We start from the raw sequence: 21368 nt of genomic DNA, 5'->3' as shown, positions 1-21368 counted from the left end.
GTAGTTACGTGCATAACTAATGTTGCATTATCTTGTGAAAGCTGCCACTGGTTGCTCATGACCACTGGATATTCTTTCAAGCTGTGTGTTAATTTGAATCTCTGATGAGTTTATCTGCCTTTTGAGATTCAAAGCAGAAATCTGTGAATAATGCACGTAGTGAAACCTTTGCCCAGTGAACAGTAAATAGAGGAATGTTGTACTCTTAGATCCCATTCAGATTACAGAGGTAAAGAAAACCAAACCAAACTCTGACTGCTCGATTAAATACAAATCCTGTAGAAATCCATTTTCTTTTTATAAAAGTCTGAACACAGAACTCATGAAAGCTGCTGAATTGACAGCCCAGGAGACTGAAATCCTGTTTATCCACAGATCAGGAACAGTACAGACAGCAGTGTAAGCCTCTCTGCACAACTTTGCCAGTGTGCCTTCAACCCTGGCCTCATGGGACCACCTCTAGAGGTAAGAAGATAATTCGGTGTCTGGGCTCATTTAGTTTCTTTGCTGACTCTGCTATTTAGTGTTAAATATGGTGAGTTTACTTTTGGTGATGTGGTTTTGATGTGGAGATCAGTTCTCTGGGAAGTAAACTGAGATCACCAGAAACTGTTTGCCCTCAAAAGGCTCTTCAGCATTTTATATATGTAACCCACACTCCTCCTGGGTATGGTATTCTGTTCCCTCTAGTGGCACTGAGATCACTTAAAGATTAGTGAGTCTGCTACAGTCTTAGCTAAGAGCCATGTGGCTTTTAGCTCATGCAGTAGAGGCTCAAACATTTAGCTTCAAAGGTCCCAGGGTCAATCCCACCCACAAACGATCAGGGTCTGTCAGTGTTATATATATATATAACTTGTTTACTACCAGATGGTAAACAACTTTGGTAACTAGAGCTTGGGCTGGATTTGAATCTGTGAACTAGAGAAGAAAGTTTCTGTATTCATCAATGAATTGCATGAAAAATGCAGCCAGTCTGGAAACCCCACAACTACTATTATTTTATGTACAATATCTTAATTATCTCCCTTATCATCCTAGCACAGAGTCTAGAAGAGCATTCTGATTTATTTTGCTTTCAAACCACATCTCATCCTAAATAATAGTCTCAAGTATTGATGCCTTTTCTCAAACCAAATAATTTAACGTCAGTTTGAATAGCTTGTTTTCATGAATACAACATATGAAGCACTGTGTGAAGCTATGAGATGTTTGAACAGATGGCAAGAATGTGGTCACTGTTAAGCAGAGAAGAACCTTTTGATACTAGTCAAAAACAACCAACACTGGATAGGATTTACAAGTGGGGAACAGGTTGTTTTATTTTCTCCTCATTCCACATACACCATTTCCTTTTTGATTTATCAAAATACTTTAAAGGAATGGTTTTACTTGGGGCCTTGTGGATCACATATTACACATTAAAGAACAAGGAAATAAAATATTGATAGAATATTTTACTACATTTTTAGATCACCATAGCTACGACACATGCTGGACCAATCTTGATTTTAATGGCAGGAAAAGGAAATGTTGCAACTGCATAAATTATTGGCTAGCACTGATAAAAAATGCCAGTTTTACAAAAGGAAAGGAACATCTTTTTGGATTTCCATTTGCCTTACCAGCCTACATCCCTTGGAACTAGGAGCCTGAGTTTTCAAAGTGCCAACTCCCTGAAACTGCACCGACTTCACCTGGAGCTGCCAGTTTTGTTTTATAAGCATGGAGTCCTCGTTCTGAGTACATGGAACATTGATATGAAGAATTAATTTTATCTCAACACAAGGCTGAAGATTTGTTTCTAGAAGTATCACAATATCCTCCTTGTGAATAAAAGTGTCTGAACTTTATCCAAGATAGTTAAGTCCATTTATTCAGAGTGTGTATGTTACCTCATACAATAGCACATAGCTAAGGCCAGAAAGGACCGTTGTGATCATCTAAGTCTGACCTCCTTTATAAGAAAGGCTATAGGACTCCCTGAATTAATTCTTATTTGAACGAGAGCATATCTTTAAGAAAAATATACAATGTTGATTTTTTTTTAAATGCTAGTGATGGAGAATACACCACAACCCTTGGAATGTTGTTCCAATGGTTAATTACCCCAACTGTTAAAAATGTATGTTAAGCACATGACAAAGAGGAAGATAGAAGCCAAGACAGACAGACCTACCCATCCCTGTGAAGGATTCCCCTGCCATTGGGGAAGCTATTGGATGCCAGTTATTGCAGACAGTATATCAAGATATTGTTTTCACTGGATCCCTGAAATCTGCACAAATTGGATGAGTAGATGGGAAATCTTGTGGGATTTGGGACAGAAAACGTGACATCTTCTCTGAAAGGGAGATAAACTCCCCATCCTTCTTGCATAAAGGAACAGTTACCAGGACATTCTGAAGGAGGATCTAGCCCTTGATTTGGGAAGGTAACTTCTTGCAATATCCTATGTAAATGGTTTGGATGTGGTTATTTGGTTACTCTCCAGGTGTGCAATGCTGCCTTATTTGACATCAGAGGCAGCACTCAAGATGAAGCACCAAGTTTGAGACTTTGGCTATAAAGATAAGATAAAGATAAAGAAAGATTATTGGTATTACAAGATGTTGGTGAAAAATAAAAACTGCTGCTCCATAGGAATGAAGGAGTCTTCCCCTGCATTTCTGAACATGGTCTGGGCATAGATCTATGAAGTGGAAGGACTCAAGCATAGGCCTATACTGGCATTGAAGCCCACAATGTGTGCAAGCAGGGAAAGACCGAAGCTGGCCCACGTCCATACAGTTCAGCTAAGATGGCCTCATGTGAGGGAGAGTGCACACTGCTTGACTGGAGATTGCTAGATCTGCCTGAAAAGAATTTAATCTTCTCTTCCCATATAATTTATTACTCAGGTTGTTTTCTAACCTCTAATTTTAAATCTGATTGGAAGCTTTCGGCATAATTGTCAAGCAGAGACTTTGTTCCTTCTGTTGTACTCAAGTTGTTTTTCTCATTTGGCTTTCTGTGCTCCCACTGAGCTGTTAATGAGCTGTCAATTATTTGTGCAAATTGGGAGAAAGACACTGAAAAGCTGCTGTACCTGAGCTAGAACCCTGCTAACTCAAAATGTTATGAAAAAAGTCATTTTAGTTTTAACAACTATCTTTAGTTGTGTCCCCTCTTCAGTGACTGTACCATTCTAACAGCTATCATGCAAAATAGATGTGCCTTTAAAAGTAGTTCAGTGGGATAAAAGATCTGCTTGTTTAAACTTAAAGTACATTGAATATAAAAGAGAAGGACCTAATTTCATCAGCTAATTTCATAACAATATTTGAGGAACAAGGGATGAAAGAGGTCAAGCTTCCATTGGCATAACAAGTTATGATCCTGGTCATAAGGTTAACAGCAAAACTGTCAAATATGCCCTGATCTGGGGGGAAAAGAATCTCACAAATGTGCAAGTGTGGGTAGTCACAGGAGAACCAAAATGGGATGACTCAAGTGCTCCATTTTAATTACCTGCTTAAGTCATTACAGTATCAAGGCCATAGAGATTTCCAGCTTGGAGCCCCATGCTTCCTCCACTAAGGTGTTGGTCTCTGCTGAGTCTCCTTCCGACCTGCAAACTATGGGAAAGGCAAGTTCAAATCTTGGCAAATGTAGGATCACTGCTTCAACTGGCTCCCTAAGAATGGCATGGATCTTGCAGGGTCCACCAAATTTAGGGACAAAACCCTAGGCCTTTTCCAGAAGAGGTGAGAATGGATGGCAAACCTCACCATCCCAGGGGGAGAATTCCCAAGAAACTCTGCAAGTTGAAACTCCTGACATTTTTACTTTTCTGCATGGATTAGTCTTTTTTACGACAAAGCCTTTTATAGATGACTGGTACTATCAGATTCTGGTAAAGCGTTTTTAACTGTGAAAACAAAGACTGATTGACCAAGTGGATCATGTAAAGAGACCACCTAAGGATAAAGTAAGCTGCATTGTAGCAAGTATTTCTTTAATTAGTAAAGAACACTGGACATTAATTATTTTATATAGTCATGTAAGATATATAGAAAGTAAAGGAACAGTATGAATCTGCCACTCTAAAGTGTGCTTTGCGGAGGGAGGGAAAAATATAATAAACTGTTTTTGTACATACCCTGATACAACTAGATACAATTTCATGACTACGAAACATGGAATAATCAGGATTTATTAGTGGAGCACAGAACCTGTCACCAGATGCCAATTTGAGTCCAGGTCAGGTCAGTAGTGAACAAAAAAGGTTATTACTGTATGATAACTGTTCAGAATTTACATCACTTGCTCTATTGCTCATATTATGAAAGCTACTACTCACATGGCACTAACTGGTATCTTTTCTAAAAAAAATAAAGGCCTACAATCAAGCCAGGAAATTAATCACATTCCCACCCCTACCTCTAGAGGTACTCCAGGCTAACGTTCAGGCACACAGAAGGGTCAGCGTGACAGTGTTACACTGATTCTGTGGACAATCAAAAGAATATCAGTTTTGTCAGTCTCCAAGACTGTCGATCCATCACCTTTCACAGACAAGTTCACTTCAGAAACAAAAAATGAATGTCTTTTCTTTTCAGACTAGATTTATTTTCATTGACATCTACTGAAATCATATGCTTTGGAATACAGATCCTCAAAAGGATTGCTTGGAACCTAAAAGATGCTGGAGTGATTCCAGCTGCCAACAGAGAGCAGCCAATCACTGATGCCCTGCTTTGCCACAAAATGTGAAGTACCAACATCACTGGTCACACATGACAGGCTCAGGTATACAAATCTTTCCTTTTTCCATATTATAAAACTGTCACAATTTCAGCCATGTACCTGTAGGATGTATCTAATTTAGAAGAGATGGATGATTAATTGCACTTATCACTTTTAAGTTTATTAAAGCCATTATACTTCAAAATCATGTTATTTGTATTACAGTAGCACTTTGAGGTCTCAGCTGAGATAAGAGGTGAAGTAACCTGCACAAGGTCACACGAAAGGTTAACGACAGTCATAATTAGAACCAGGATCAGCTGAGTCCCAGACCAGCATCCAACAGTCTCAATAATTCTGCTTGTACCCTGCATAACCATAGCATGTGGCATTAATTTCCCCTGTTGAAATTTTGTACTGTAGAAACAAATTATAAAAGAAACAAAGAGTTGAACATAATATTTATCTATTCTTAAAAGGAGGGAAATTTTACTGTTTTTGTTTTTAAAATGTAGTTATCCAAATCCAAATGTAAAGGAACACCACTTAACACTAGGGTGACCAGATGTCCCGATTTTATAGGGACAGTCCTGATTTTTGGGTCTTTTTCTGTTACTCCCCTCCCCATCCCGATTTTTCACATTTGCTGTCTGGTCACCCTACTTAACACTTGCAGAGCTCTCTCACAATGACAGGATGTAATGCTATCTTTCTGCACTGTAGCATTATGCACATGAACACCTCCCAGTCCTTTTGGTTTTGAGGAGTCTTTTGCCATGATCACTTTGTTTGCAGTTAGTGCACCAGTGATACAGTCTCTTTGAATGTATCAGATATTTTCATTGTTACACTTTCAGTACCAAGTTGCCTACTTTTCCCCTCCATGCTGTGGAATCCTTCTCAAGGGAGTTATGGGGACAGAGCTGGTGAAGAACTCTGCTGATCAGGTAGAGGTAACCAGGGACCAGTTGGAAACACAAGGCCTGTACACTTTCTGCTCTGTGCCCTTTGGGTCCCCTTAAAGCTGGTTAGATCTCAGGTTATCTCCTCCCCAATGGAAGAATTCAGGTTATTCTGCTCCCCAATGGAAGAATTCAGGTTATTCTGCTCCCCAATGGAAGAATTCAGAGGGCATTATGTAAGTGGAGCTTGAGGGCTAGTCTACCCTGGCAGCACTTTAACCTGCCTTGTGTGGTTGCAGTGCTAATAATATATGGAGATATACCTATCTCATAGAACTGGAAGGGACCCTAAAAGATCATCGAGTCCAGCCCCTTGCCTTCACTAGCAGGACTCCTGCCTCTCCCAGCGCTCTAAAAAAAACCAGCCCACCTTCACGAGGGGAATAGCTCCCAGCACTGGTGCACTGTCTACACTTGCGCTTAGGGGGCTGAAACTTGCTGCGCTCAGGGGGGTGTTTTTTCTATTTCTACTTGAAGCCTCTACTTGAAGAGAACAGGAATCTTGCTTGAGTAAGGATTGAAAGAGATTCCCCCTAATAAAATGGGGGGGGGGGAAATGTTGCAGAAAAAAGAGTCCAGATGCCTTTCACAGTCAGTGCAAAGTAGGTATAAAATGCATGAATATCACAATAGTGCAAATGACTCAAAAGATGCAGGGTAGTGGAAGAGTGAGGTCCACAGGATGAGGTAGCACAATGAATTAATATCTCCCATCAATGCACATATACTTCCTTTCAGAGTAAGAATACTATCTGAAATCCAGATATCTGTTCCTAATGGCAATTCTAGGCTTGCATGATTCAAAGAGAACACTTCCTGCCTTCCCACATTTTAGAGTGAAAAACATGTCGTACCTCCACTAGCAAGATTAAATGTATGAAAATAAAGATTAAAAAGGTATTGAAGTAAAACCTGGCATTTGTCGCCTAACCAAATGTAAAAGCCAGTGGGGCAAATTGTGCTATCACTTAAACTGGGGTAAATCCAGAGAAATTTCACTGACGTCAGTGAAATTTCTCTGAATCTACATCAATGTAACAGAGAAGAATTTGGCCCAATATTACAAAAAGGTTTTTATTATATAGTCCTCTACTAAATAGGATTATTCTTGTATACCCATTTAAATAGAACTACACCAAAGAATAAGAATTGAGCTTAATAGTTTTTTTGTGTATTTTAAATAAAAAGCCTTCAGAAAGAGAATTTTAGTATCAATGTCTGACATTCCTGGGTTGTCTCAATTAGCCCCAAATGATAGGTTTGCATTTTTTATAAAAAAGGAATGAATAATTTCATGGCCTCTCAGAAAGGTTTGCAGGAATGAACTCTTTCTCAGGCAAAGCTGAATCACGGGTATTAGAGGACAAAAGTCATGAAAATACATTTTTGAAAGTGTAAGATATTACAACCCTTTTTTCTTCCCACAAATAAACTTCATTATGCCACTGTAGTGCAATTAATTAGAACTGTGCTTATTCTATGATAAAAACTGACAAATTGAAACATAGCAACTGGCATAACAGAACTGACCTTTGTAAATCAGCCTAAAAAAAAAAAAAAGTGACAGAACTGTTTATTTTTGTAAGCTTTGGGGAGAAGAAAACTCACCTCCAATGGAGAAATTAAAATTTTCAGAGAGTTCACTGGTGTGATCCTGAGTGTCACTGCAGTTTTGTTTATTAAATCTCAGTTTCCTCTTAGCATCTCATAAAACCCAACATTTAACTTGGCAGCTCCTAAGGTTGTCCATGGTATAGAGCATGTGTGTGCCCCGTCACCTCCACTCACCCAATGATGAAGTATCAGACAGAAGTCAGGGAGAAAATATATTCTTACAGAAGTGTCCTAAAGAATTTAGTGGGTAAAAAATGATAAAGCTATTTTATAAAATAAGTAGACAATGATATCCCTGCCATAAGCACTGGAGGATTGTGCCAAAGATCTCAATTCACTATTAAATTCTTTAGTTTGTTTTTCAGAATTTTTATAGGATGCTGTCTCACTTATTACAATTCTATAGGACTTTCCCTAAGATGGTTATATTTAATTCTGTAGGACTTGCCATAAGAGACTTATTTTTAATTACATGCTCCAAAAATATCACAGATTCCATGACTCCTGTAACCAATGCAATATGGTGTAAGGTGATCTGTGAAAATCAGGAGCATTTTCCCCCACGCCCTCCTGGGTATGGTACAAAACGGCATGATCTTCTAGATGCATTATGTCATCATGGAATAAGGAAGAAGTTTGGCTCCATTTTCTCTACTCCCAAATCATGCCTGATTACGATCCTTTGGTATATCAACCTTCCTATGTAGACTCAGACTTTATTTATAGCAATGCTAGACAATAACTATATAAACCACATACACCGTTGGGTATCCAGAGCTAGAACCCAGAGACTTCATTTCCCAAAACACTGGCATTTACCACTTGTGCTAATGGTGGATGTCCTTAGCTGAGCAAGTATCAGAGGGGTAGCCATGTTAGTCTGGATCTGGATCTGTAAAAAGCGACAAAGGGTCCTGTGGCACCTTATAGACTAAAAGACGTATTGGAGCATGAGCTTTCGTGGGTGAATACCCACTTCGTCAGATGCTTTAGCTGAGCAGTAGCAGCAGATTCCTTAATCTCTCTGTAGGCCAACTACCCGAGGGTAAGATTGCAAATATACAAAGACAGTTCATTACATTAGCATACCATTTTAAAATATAGATAAGATGTTCTTGTCATGAGAGAAAAAAAAGCTTTAAAATGGGGTAAGTTTCCATGTGGAAGGGAATCAACACCCTTAAATAATAGCTAAGTTGTCAGGTCTTTCAATCACAATGCAAAATAACCTACCATTAACTCCACAAATAAGAATCAAGTTGAAAGGCTTCTAGCAAATTACCAGTGAATCACCAGAATCTGCTTCAGGCAGAGAGATATTATTCCTAAATTGTTGCCAGTGATATATAGCTTTAGCATTTCTTATTGCTAATTTGCACTGGTTTCTCATACTCTAACAGATCATTACATGAGCCAGATAATTTGTACTGCTGCCAATAAATGTCTCAGAGGTAAGGCTGCTCAGTCTGACCATGTAGAATGAATAGCAAGAGGGAGATTTTTCCCAATTGGAGCACTCTTAAGAGAAAATAAAAATAAAAGGCAACCTACCGATGTATCAGCTCAAAAAAAAAAAAAGTCATGTGCTCTTAAAGCAGATTAAAAATAAAACACTACCTTAATAATGTCACGTTGATAAGAACTTCCCCTCTTGGTCCTTTCACTTTACTGGATGCCATAAAAATGGACAGTGAGCCAGTCTATACTCAAAACTACCATCAGCAGGCATGTAGGCAGCTTTAGCAAAACTAAGACACACTACTGCAAATGAGAATAAAAATGCAGGTGCAAACCCATACACACACACACAGGTTTCCTTTGCTGCTCCAAACCGATCAATTGTATTTAACCCCCTCAGTTCTTTATTAGTCATTTGGTTGTGTGAAGCACAGTTCATACACTGAAAATAAAATGGACACATTAATCAATAATAGGATGCAAAAAGAAATTATCTAAAACTAATTGCCTTATCCATAATTTGCTTTGGGAAGTGGACAATCTAAATCAACAAATGCCCAGGAGAAGACGAACTGATCACAAGTGGTGTTGAGTTCACCATTACCTTGACCCTTCTTCCACAACTTCCTTCCTATGTATGTATGAAGTTGATATAATAATAAAAAAAAAACCCTTCCTACACTGGCTTCTGACATTGGGGCTCATGAAGTCTACAGAGTGGGATTCAGCAATAAAAGAACTTGACACTTTGATCTCTGTAGGTACAATCTTTTTCCCTGTAAAAGTTTTATTTCACACAAACCGATGAACATCTGAGCTACCAAATAATAAAAGAATAGCAACACTTAATATGACTTTAATTGAAGGCCTTGGCTACCCACTCTCAAGCATTTAAAACTCAATCTTTCATAGTTTAAGTTCACTCTAACATAGTTACACTCGATTATATTAAATTGACACAAGTAATGCTATAGTTTTACTTTTCAAAGTATCTCTTTTTATTCCTAAGGAAAACAGTTTTGTTTTTGTTTTTCTCTGTGACCACAGTGTCTTCTTGTTATATGGGTCTAGGAACTGTCTCCAAGGTGTTGTTCACAGAGAGAAACCTCAATATTTTGACATTACTCTAACTAGTTTCATTTTGTGGTCAGTGACAATTGCATAATCTATGTTAAGTACATAAACAAAACACCCTAATTTTCTCATGCTTTTGTGATTTTTTTTATTCAACTTTTATGGGTTAATATGTTCAGAACAGGAAGAATTTGAGAATGTAGAAGGTAATTGAATATTGGCACACCTTTAAAAATGTTTAGAGTTTACAGTAATAAATATTAGCCCATCCTTAAACATGATGTGCTGTAATGTCTGCTGCTAATATCACATAACACCTTAACTGGCAGATGCTCCTTTTACAGTTCACAAGGATGAGGACAGTAGTTGATGGATGTTAAAATAGGAAGGGGGCTCTCCAATTTTGGAGGCTATTATCTTGTGTCTTTGATACCTAGTGATACTGCATTAGATCATCATGTGTTACTACAAGAGAAAGACAATGGGGAGAAGAGATTGAATGCATAGATGTGTGCAAGGAAATACTGTCATTTAGACTGTACCATGATATACACTATTTTGAATGTTAAAACAAAAAATTGGGAGATCAGGAGAAACTGAGATGTCAGATGCAACTAGAATGATTCAAAGTCATCATTAAATGGATTAAAAATTGGCTAACCGATAGGTCTCAAAATAAAATTGTGAGCAGGGAATCAAGGGGTCATGCTTCTAGTGGCATCGTGCAGGGATCAGTTCTTGGTCCTACGCTATTGAACATTTTTATCACTGACCTGGAAGAAAACAAAATCATTACTGATAAAGTTTGCAGATGACATGAAAATTGGAGTAGGGATCAACAATGAAGAGGACAGGTCACTGCAACAGAGCTTGGTAAACTGGTTGCAAGCAACACAACATAGCCAAATGTAAGTCTCATCTAGGATGAAAGAATGTATACCATACTTACAGGTAGGGTGCCCAGACAGCAAATGTGAAAAATCAGAACAGGGGGTGGGGGTAAAAGGAGCCTATATAAGAAAAAGACCCCAAAATCGGGACTGTCCCTATAAAATCGGGACATCTGGTCACCCTAATTACAGGATGGGGGGACTGTATCGTGGGAAGCAGTGAATCTGAAAGAGATTGGAGAATCAAGATGAATGATCACCTGAACTCAAGCTCCTAATGTGATGGTGTGGTCAAAAGGATCAACACTGTCCTGGGATGTATAAATGAGGGACTCTCAGAGTAAGAGGTTAGATTACCTCTGCATTTGGCAGTAGCGTGACCATGGCTGGAATAATGTGTCCAGTTCTACTATCCACAGTTCAAGATGGATGTTGATCCCTGGAAGAGGATTCAGAGAAGAGCCACAAGAATGATTAAAGAATTAGAAAACCTGACTTCAGTCTAGCAGACAAAAAGGTATAATAAGATCCAACAGGTGGAAGTTGAAGCTAGACAAATTCAGACTGGAAACAGGGTACTGATTTTTAACAGTGAGCATAATTAACGATTGGAACAATTAACCAAGGATTATGGTGGATTCTTCCCCTTTAAAATCAAGATTGGATGTTTTGCTAAAAGCTATGCTCCAGTTCAAACAGGAATTAATTCTGGGAAGTCCTACGGCCTGTTATAAACAGGTCAACCTACATGATCACAGTGGTCCCTTCTGGACTTAGAATTTTTTAAACAGGAATTCTGAAGAATTAAAGACATTTGAAAAATAAGAGATTACATGCAAAAGTAGATGATTCACCTGTCCTGTCTGGAAGAGGGGAGGAGGGAAGTGGTGAGACAGAAGGAAGGAGACAACAGCAGAAGAATAGATTTTCCTTTAGGGAAAGCAAATAGGGAACTTATGGCTCATGCACCTCTTCTCCAGTCAGATGCTGCCACCGCGCTGTAGCATGGCTAGAAAACTTCAAAACTCCTCAGCCAGAAGACAGCTCCAACTGCTCTTCCCACCTCATCTTCCCCCCTCCTTGGAGAGTCCTCATCAGGCACAAGAAGGGGAGCAGAGGTTTCCCAGGCAAGGAGTGAGTGAGGATGGGGAGATTCATTCTTCATGTTCCTGATTACTTTAAGCCCTGGATGAAGGCTACATTTTTGTTGCTGCTACATTTTATGTGTGTTACCCTGTCTGAGACATTCCCTGGGGTAGCTTTACCTCGTGGGTGTGCTGCATTGTTTAACTTCTAGAATGGTTATTTTTCCAGGAACATTCAGTTTCATCGGTACTCCTGCCTATGCTTTCTTTCAAATTCTGCAGTTAGGGCAAAAATTCTCCCTTCCACTGCACTGCAGATCTTTATTGAACAGAATCATAGACTATCAGGGTTGGAAGGGACCTCAGGAGGTCATCTAGTCCAACCCCCTGCTCAAAGCAGGACCAATTCCCAACTAAACCATCCCAACCAGGGCTTTGTCAAGCCTGACCTTAAAAACCTCTAAGGAAAGAGATTCCACCACCTCCCTAGCTAACCCATTCCAGTGCTTCACCACCCTCCTAGTGAAAAAGTTTTTCCTAATATCCAACCTAAACCTCCCCCACTGCTACTTGAGACCATTACTCCTTGTTCTGTCGTCTGCTACCACTGAGAACAGTCTAGATCCATCCTCTTTGGAACCCCCTTTCAGGTAGTTGAAAGCAGCTATCAAATTCCCCCTCATTCTTCTCTTCTGCAGACTAAACAATCCCAGTTCCCTCAGCCTCTCCTCATAAGTCATGTGCTCCAGCCCCCTAATCATTTTTGTTGCCCTCCGCTGGACTCTTTCCAAATTTTCCTCATCCTTCTTGTAGTGTGGGGCCCAAAACTGGACACAGTACTCTTCATGAGGCCTCACCAATGTCAAATAGAGGGGAATGATCACGTCCCTCGATCTGCTGGCAATGCCCCTACTTATACAGCCCAAAATGCCGTTAGCCTTCTTGGCAACAAGGGCACACTGTTGACTCATATCCAGCTTCCCGTCCACTGTAACCCCTAGGTCCTTTTCTGCAGAACTGCTTCCTAGCCATTCGGTCCCTAGTCTGTAACAGTGAATGGGATTCTTCTGTCCTAAGTGCAGGACTCTGCACTTGTCCTTGTTGAACCTCATCAGATTTCTTTTGGCCCAATCCTCTAATTTGTCTAGGTCCCTCTGTATCCTATCCCTACCCTCCAATGTATCTACCATTCTTCCCAGTTTAGTGTCATCTGCAAACTTGCTGAGAGTGCAGTCCACGCCATCCTCCAGATAATTAATGAAGATATTGGACAAAACCGGACCCAGGACCGACCCCTGAGGCACTCCGCTTGAAACTGGCTGCCAACTAGACATGGAGCCATTGATCATTAAATGCTAGTCTCAGCCTCCCGCTGCAGAACTCCCATTGACATCAACAGATTCTGCATGCCCCACAGGTGCAGAATAGCCAATAGAGATCCTTAAATCAGATCTATAGAAGAGCACTGCTTCTAATTTGTTATTTAAAGTGTGAAGGTAAGACAGTGGACAGTATTAGATGCACAACTTTTGGTTTTACTGACTGTCATGATTTGCTTTCTGGAACAAGGATCTGGGATTTGACAGGAACTACCTTTGAGCCCATTAGGCTTGCCCAGAAGTAAGGAAATAAAATCAATTGTTTAATGGACTGGTAGCTACAGAAACAATGCTATTAATGTGTTTTATTTCTTTTTTAAATGCGTCAGTATCTGAGCAACTGCTAGCTTCTTGGATGGAGTGACATTAAACCAAAAGATTGCTGGGAAGGCCACAAAACTGCATTAGAGTAGTCATAGCAAGGAAAGTGATGAATTATGAAGGATGAAAGCTAGATTCTGAGAGTTAAAGGAAAGGTTTGGAATAAAAATAACTGAGGATTTGGCTACCATCTTCAGATGTCATCAAAGTTAAGCTTTGTTAAGATCCTCTACTTTAAATCCTATTTATTTTGCCTGATATTTTATAAAAAATAGTCCATCTCTGAATTACTATAAAATGGCTCCATTTTCTATTTGCTGCCCCACATGAAACAAAGTTACTGTCAGTTTCTCAGCATGAGCACCACAGATCTGAAACTTCTTGTAAATATGCAGGGCATGGCAATGTTTTCTATTTTTCCTTGCAAAGAGGAGATAATGTACTACAAGTTCATGAGTTTTTCTTAAAGTTTCTTACATCATTTCTTCTTTTTCAAATTTATGTAAAAAAAAATCTCATTTCCCATCACTCAGGATAAGCACCATAAATCACAATATGGAGCTTATGTTTACAAATGGTTTAATATTTTGAGAAACATGACCAAATTCCAAATTTAATTAAGTGATTCCACCTTTGAAGACATTACAATGTAAATAAACCAAATCCTCAGAGTTATTAAAACTCACGCAATTCTTTTAAGATAGACCATAATTTTATTCAGATTATACAAACAGTGAGAAAGAATTAACATAAATGTACACATTTACTGGAAAATAAAATCAAAATAGAGCCTCAGATATTTAACATATCTTAAGCCAATTTTCTGATAATTTCATAGCCTCTAAAATGCAGCTGTTAATGCTCCATTACATAACTTACTCCTAAAAGCCAAGGAATGCTGCCACTGAGGGCTTCTGTTTAGTCTGCATTTAACTACAGGAAATTGTGTTGTATCCAAAGTTTCATCTCCCACAAACACAAGCTCTGAAAATAAAGATATAGCAGAATCAATACTTGACTCAAGTGATATATAAATTTGGATAACAAAGAAACATAGAAAGCTCATATTTACAAATGATTTGTGCCAATGGCAAAATATATATTGTAAAGTGTAGGCAGCTGGAATATATTCCAGAGAAACCTCACAAGCAGAGGCAGAAGAAACAGTTTGTAAAGAAGGAAACTGTTTATTAGTTAACATCAGACCTAACAAATTCAGTTCAGTGCTTCAGTTCACTAACCTCTGATTCAGTCAAGGAGGATAGTTATGATCCATAGCACTTAATTGTAAAAACATACACAGCTCTTAATAATCTCCTGCTGTCTGAGCTGGGGTAAGTGCTGCAATGTATTTCTCTGCCATAAGCAATGTAAATGGGCCGTTAGCAAATTTTGGCCTTTCATTTCAAACAGTTCCAGGCAAAGTTTGAGATGGTAATAGCTAGTTGAAGTTACATAGTCATTTTACTCTCACCAATAAATACAAATGTTGTCTTGTGGGAAGCTTCTAATTAGCACCTGGATAATACCTGAGGTCCCAACATACAATATATTATGTTTTGGTTTCCTGAGTGCTAAGGTGATTCTCTGTGATTTGCTTCATGCAAATGCCAAACAAAAAGGGGTGTCCAATTATTGTCCTTTCAGTGGCTGGGCAAAGCCACATTGTGGTGAGAGATGGAGTCAAAAGTACTTGAGTCCAATGAACAACATTATCAAAAAGCACAAACACCTGCATGCTTCCTGGACTCTCAGGATGAAGAAAGCACCCCAAGTAGCATATTTACATATCTTAATTAGTAATTAACATATACCAATGGAGACTGTGCAGCCAGTGGAGGGTGGTTTAAAAGCAGGCTGGGGGTGCGGTTCATGACTCCACTAAATGATTTGGGGCCACATTGGGCTGGTAGAGGATAATTAAGCAATTGGAGGCAGGACCGGCTCTAGGCACCAGCAAAGCAAGCACGTGCTTGGGGCAGCACATTTCCAGGGGCAGCACTCCGGCCATCCTTTTTTTTCGGGGAAATTTCGCTCTCGGAACTGCTCCACTTAGATGGGGCGAGGGCGCCGCACCCCTGGCCTCAGCGGGAAGGGGAAGCTCTAGCCCCGGGATGCTGAGCTGCCAGGGCCCAGCTGCCCAGCCCCAGGGGAGGAGAGAGCGAGTGCTGCTGGGGAGCCGGGATTGCGCCACCTCATCTGCGCACTGGCTGCTGCGCTGCCTTGTGCCACCCCTTATATCGGGGCTTCTCCACATGGCTGGGTGGGGCAGGGGGTAAAGCCCCTGCAGGCGCTGGGAGAAGGTGACATCACTCCCTCTGCTTCCAGCACCGCCTGTGAGCTCCAGCCCCAACTGAGCTTGGGGCGGCAAAAATCTAGAGCTGGCCCTGATTGGAGGGATCTCTCCTGCTGCTCAAAAATGTCACCGGGCTCACTCCCTTGGAAGGAACATCTTTCCAGGAAGACGAAGCTTCTGACCTTACCCCACAAAATCAGAGAGAGGATCCTGAGATCAATTCCCTTTAACACAGGAGTGGAGAACCAGGATACCACATAGCTGGGGAACCAAGGACCAAATAAGTGCACCTGAACCATTTCATAAGATTGTATATATAACCCACCAAGACAATGCGCCATTTCCCAAAGCCCACATCCCCTTCATACGCCCCACAGTTACCACCCTTTGCGATCAGCCTGTTGAAAAAAGATTGCCCATAAAATCACTCTCCATGGACACTCATCACACTGTCCCTCTTCCTTTTAATAAAGCAGCTGCAATGACAATCAGAAAGGCAGTGCTTCGTAAATTCTTCATGCATGGACCATGCTGTGGTCTATGTTATGGTCACAGATGGTTGCCCATGTTTGTGCAATAACACATCAGGCCTGGCAGGCAAGCTCTAGGTTGCTTAGAAAACTTTACTACTCCCAGACATAAGTTTTGAAAATCCCTTCCAGTGGTCAGCAAACTGGGTATTTGTACTTGTGCAAGCTTCTGAGACTTCAGATGTTAAGTGTTCTTGGAAGCAATTTCCTCATCAGTGAAATGGAGATGACACTTGCCTACCTCACCATGGTGTTGATGGTCTAATTCACTAAGGTTTATAAAGCACCTTGGAATCTTTAGATAGAATGCACTGTATAATGGATTATTGTCTCCCTATGGGATACATATACTCAGTAGTACATTTACTGAGACTCTATTGAGTTTTCTGACTACCCTAATTTCCCTTCAAATTGGGCTAGTTTAATGTATGATCGATTCTAAGCCCATCTTTTACCATCTTTTCGCTCTCTTCACTGCAAGAATACTTGAACCACTATCTTAAAATTTCAGCTCTCTTTTCTGTAGTCTTGTCCATCTTTGTACATTTCCTCTATCTGCATAAATTCACTGCAGCAAGCTATGTAAAACACCTCCAATATTCCATTTATCACAATAAAATATTTGGCAATAATTGTCATGAAGGATCCTATACAAAATAAGTTGCATTTCTTCATGTGCGATATAAAAGTATAACTCTTTGAGCTTAAATTGCATAAGTGGTGCAGATACTGTCATGTGACAACAGAACAGAACAGTACAAATCACTTTCTTCTAACACTGAACAAGGAATTTTATAAGGAAAAGTTATTTTTAAAGCTATTCAATCTCTTTCAGCTTTATTGTACTCTGCCCCTCCTGCCCACCTCCTGGTACAGATTAAAAGGAAGATGTACACATCCCCACAGATACAAATTTATGAAATTTCAGTAAAATGAAGTTATGATGAATTTTCAGATCTGGGTATGTTTTTTATTTCCTAAAATATGAAAAAAACAGATTACTTTTTTTTAGTTCAATCCAGTGGTTTTGCACAACTCTAGAACACAGTTGTATTACCAATATTTGGCTCTGAAGACAAGTTAGGAAGGCTCTTATATTTTATAAGAGCTTTGAGTAATGCATTAAGCCTCATCACTAGAGAACAGAAAATGTTACACGGTCTCAAACATTTTCATACAAGGATTTGGCACATGCAAGAACCTTCTTATAGCCTGTCTGATTAAATACATTTCACCAAGCATCATGACAAATATACAGTACAAACTAGTGTCCTTTCACTGAGGATGTAACCAACTGCCAATCTTGGTCTTTGTCCTTAACTTGTCAGCTCCAGTGGACATTATATTTAGTGGTGACTACTTTAAATATGACAAAGGACAAGCAATGTAAAACATCAGCCCAGAAGCTAATATGTAAATTAATAAATGCAATGGTTTTAATATAAAAGATTCCACCCAAGGGGAGAGCTTTTGAAAGTCTAGACTGAGTGACTGTCTTAAGAAGGAAATGTTAATTAAACATCTGAACTACCGTAGCAAGGGTAGATATGAATTTAATATATTTTCAAAATGATTTGACACTGCAGGATCAGCAACAGATAAATTGGATAAATTAGAAATGGATAGCCTACATGATAAGACCTAACTGTGTTATGTCCTTGAGCAGCAGTCAGCCCCAATACTTTTTGTCATGAACTGCATCTAATACATAGTAGCTGCAGGCATTCTCACGTTGTAAGAGTGCAGGAAGCCTCTCTCACTTCTCACTTGCAGTGCAGGCTATTGGAAAAATTGAAAGGAATACTACGTGGGTGTCTGAGTACTCATGGATAGTGTATATAATGAGTGAAATCACAGACCCATTGAAGTCAACAGGGCTTTTCCAGTGACATAAATGGGGTCAGAATTTCACCCTCTGCACCTGCAAATAATGAATCAAGCTCTGTGCTTCCAATCACTAATGTATTTGATTTTTTTAAAGATAATTTAATTTTCTCTGTCTCTAAGACACATAGTAGTCCTTCCCCACCCCAAACAAAGCCAACTGATTTTAAAACAGAAGATTATCCTATTACCCAAATACTCCAATTTTTTACAACTCCTTAAAATATATATAAGGACTTGCCTTCACCCAGAAGGTACTAAAGCAATACTGCAAAATTCTCCTCAGCTTTGATCATTTACCTCATACACTCAGCAGACTCAGCAGGATGGATGGGATTCAAAGCATTCAGCTAATTCAGGATGAATAAATATTCAAAGGAGAGTAGCTTATCAACCAGATTGGTTCTTTTATACTCTCTCCAAATCATCTGCCAAATCCTCTCTGTTCTCATTCAAGCAAGCTTCCACACTTAGGGTGGGGCATAGACTCAGAGGGATTTTCAGCACCATGTTACTAAAATCCTAGCACCTCCTGCACCTCTTTTAGCTCTTTGAGTAGACCCCTCCCAAAAGATGTATGCTGAATTTCTTTTATTTGATGTGTATTCTCATATAGGAGTTCAGTGCCATCAATTCTGCACCCAGAAGTATTTGTATAAAAGCCAATGTCATAATATGGTTCAAAGTTTATACATTTTTATCCTATTTGCTTGCTTTTCTACTGTAATGTTTGAACCTTTTTTGTGAGTTTCTTTTTTTCAGAATATATCTTACTATCCTGTACATTGAATAGTTAAGTTACTGCCAAAACCTTCTTACGGAGTCAAACCATCATGTAATTAACACAATGGAAAGCCACTGTAGAATAGCAGACTCACTGCTGGCAGCCCCCTTATGGCTGTGCATGGTGTAGCAGGCTCTGATTATCTAGTAACCTCTGCCAATAATCACTCCAGCCCTGTGGTGGTTTGCCTGTTCTTGTGACTCAATCCTCTGGTCCCTTAATCCCTTTCCAGGGTAGCAGTGTCCAACAAATAGAACTCCAACATCCTTACAAAAAAATCTTTGGCCCCACATCTGGGCCCTGTGGTTCTTATAGCCCTACATCTTAAGGCTTTCAAAAGCCCTTATTCCCTTATATCAGGAGATGACTTCACATAACCTTCCTACTCCTCTGGGTTCTAGCCCAGGGACTCTGTAGTGAGCAGGCAAGATCGGTCTCTTTGGACCCAATGCCTGCTAAATCTCCCTAGGCTTCTTCTTATCTCAGCCTATTGCTAGGCCCCTCCCACAGCCTCTATAGGTTCACCCTTCTTCCATGGCCAGGACCCACAAGACTTTCCCCTAGAATTACCTAATAACTACCAAACCAAAAGTACTAACAACACAAATTCTGCCCTCCTCAGTCTTGACCTTTCATCACTCATTAGTTTCCCCTGCTCTGTTCCTCAGCTGAACACTTCCCAAGACTCTCTCCCTACAAGTCCAGACCCTGCCCTTTTATCAGAGCTCACTGCCAGAGCTTGCTCTACCCTGATAGCTGCTTTGTGTTCTCCCTGGCCTCTTGAAAGACTTCTCTGTTCAAGAGAGAATCCCAGGGCCAGCTCTCTCCCTGGACTTCCTCCTTGAGACTGGAAAGACCAGCACAGTCTAGCATCAAAAGAAGAACTGCAGAGTCCCTTCCCTTTCTTCCTATAGCCCTCTTCCTACTCTAGTTTCCGCTCTTTATACTAACCACCCAGCTCCTTCTCCAGATGTGACTCATCTTTAATTGGGCCTGGTCCACCCTCCAGGTGCAACTACCTTACTTTTCAGCACCACTTAACTCTTTCATAACTTGTGTGGGGTGTACACCCCATCTCAAATATTAAAAAATAAAAAAAAAATCAAAGCAACCAAAATCCAACTCTACAGTTTTGTGCTGCTGTATCATTGCTAACCCTGAGGTACTTATTCAGGGTCCATTCAGACCCCATAGATCTGCATAAGGAGTTCCTCACATGATATTGCTCTGAACACATAGAAAGGGGGAAGGCAAGACATTTGCCTCTTGGGCACCACCCATTCCCCTGTTGTCAGGCAGATGGAGTGATCTCTGCAGGGATCTGCAGTGGCGAGGCAGCAGACCAAGGGCAGGATGGGCAGGGTGAAGAATGGAGCCACTTGGAGAGACACTTTTGCCCTCCAGGGATTAGTCAGCAAAAATAAATAGTTTCATGCTGTATTAAGATGTCTTGCTTGCCCTCTGTCCCCTGTACGTACACAGGGGAAGCCTTCCTTAAAATGGGATCCTGTACTGGGAAGAAGGGGGAAGCTCTGGCAGTGTTCAGAAAGTGAAGATCTCCCTGGATCATTGGAGAGCTGCATGGCTTGGGGGCTGTACCCCTGCTTCTTTACCAAAGGCAGAAGGTCTCTCTGCCTCGCTCCCTCCAGGGGAGCGGGGGGAAGACTCTTGACAAAGAAGCTCACTGGAATCCTTAGGCAGCCAGGGTAGCCATCTATGAATTTTCCCTACTAACTGGCATTACCTGGGTCTTCTGTTTTACTCAATCCTTCACTTAAGTTAGAGTTACATGAAGAAAAACTGACCCAGGATTTGACCCTATATAGATACATTGGAATGATATCTGAGTAACATAGGCTTAAAAAAACACGAGAAAACATCTGTGCTAGGGTTACCATACGTCCTCTTTTTCCCAGACATGTCCGGCTTTTCGGCAGTCAAACCCCCATCCGGGGGGAATTGCCAAAAAGCCGAACATGTCCGGGAAAATGGCGGCTCTGCTCCTCCCTGACTCTTTGGCTCTGTTTAGAGCCGGGCTGCCCGAGCGCTACCGGCTTCGGGCAGCCCCTGTGCCTCCAGACCCTGCGCCCCCAGCCGGGCACTTCCCCTCCCGGGCTCCGGCGGCGCAGGGTCCAGAGCCACGGGGGCTGCCCGAAGCCGGTAGCGCTCGGGCAGCCCGGCTCTTAAACAGAGCCGAAGAGTCGGGGAGGAGCGGAGCCGCCACGGCTGGAGGCTCTGCTCCTCTTCGGCTCTGTTTAAGAGCCAGGCTGCCCGAGCGCTACCGGCTTCGGGCAGCCCCCGTGCCTCCGGACCTTGCGCCGCCGGAGCCCGGGAGGGGAAGTGCCCGGCTGGGGGCGCAGGGT

The sequence above is a fragment of the Malaclemys terrapin genome, chromosome 9, assembly GCF_027887155.1.
Source record: "Malaclemys terrapin pileata isolate rMalTer1 chromosome 9, rMalTer1.hap1, whole genome shotgun sequence".
In the NCBI taxonomy this organism is placed as follows: Eukaryota; Metazoa; Chordata; order Testudines; family Emydidae; genus Malaclemys; species Malaclemys terrapin.
The sequence above is the reverse complement of the archived record's forward strand: the minus strand, read 5'-3'. Positions refer to the sequence as shown.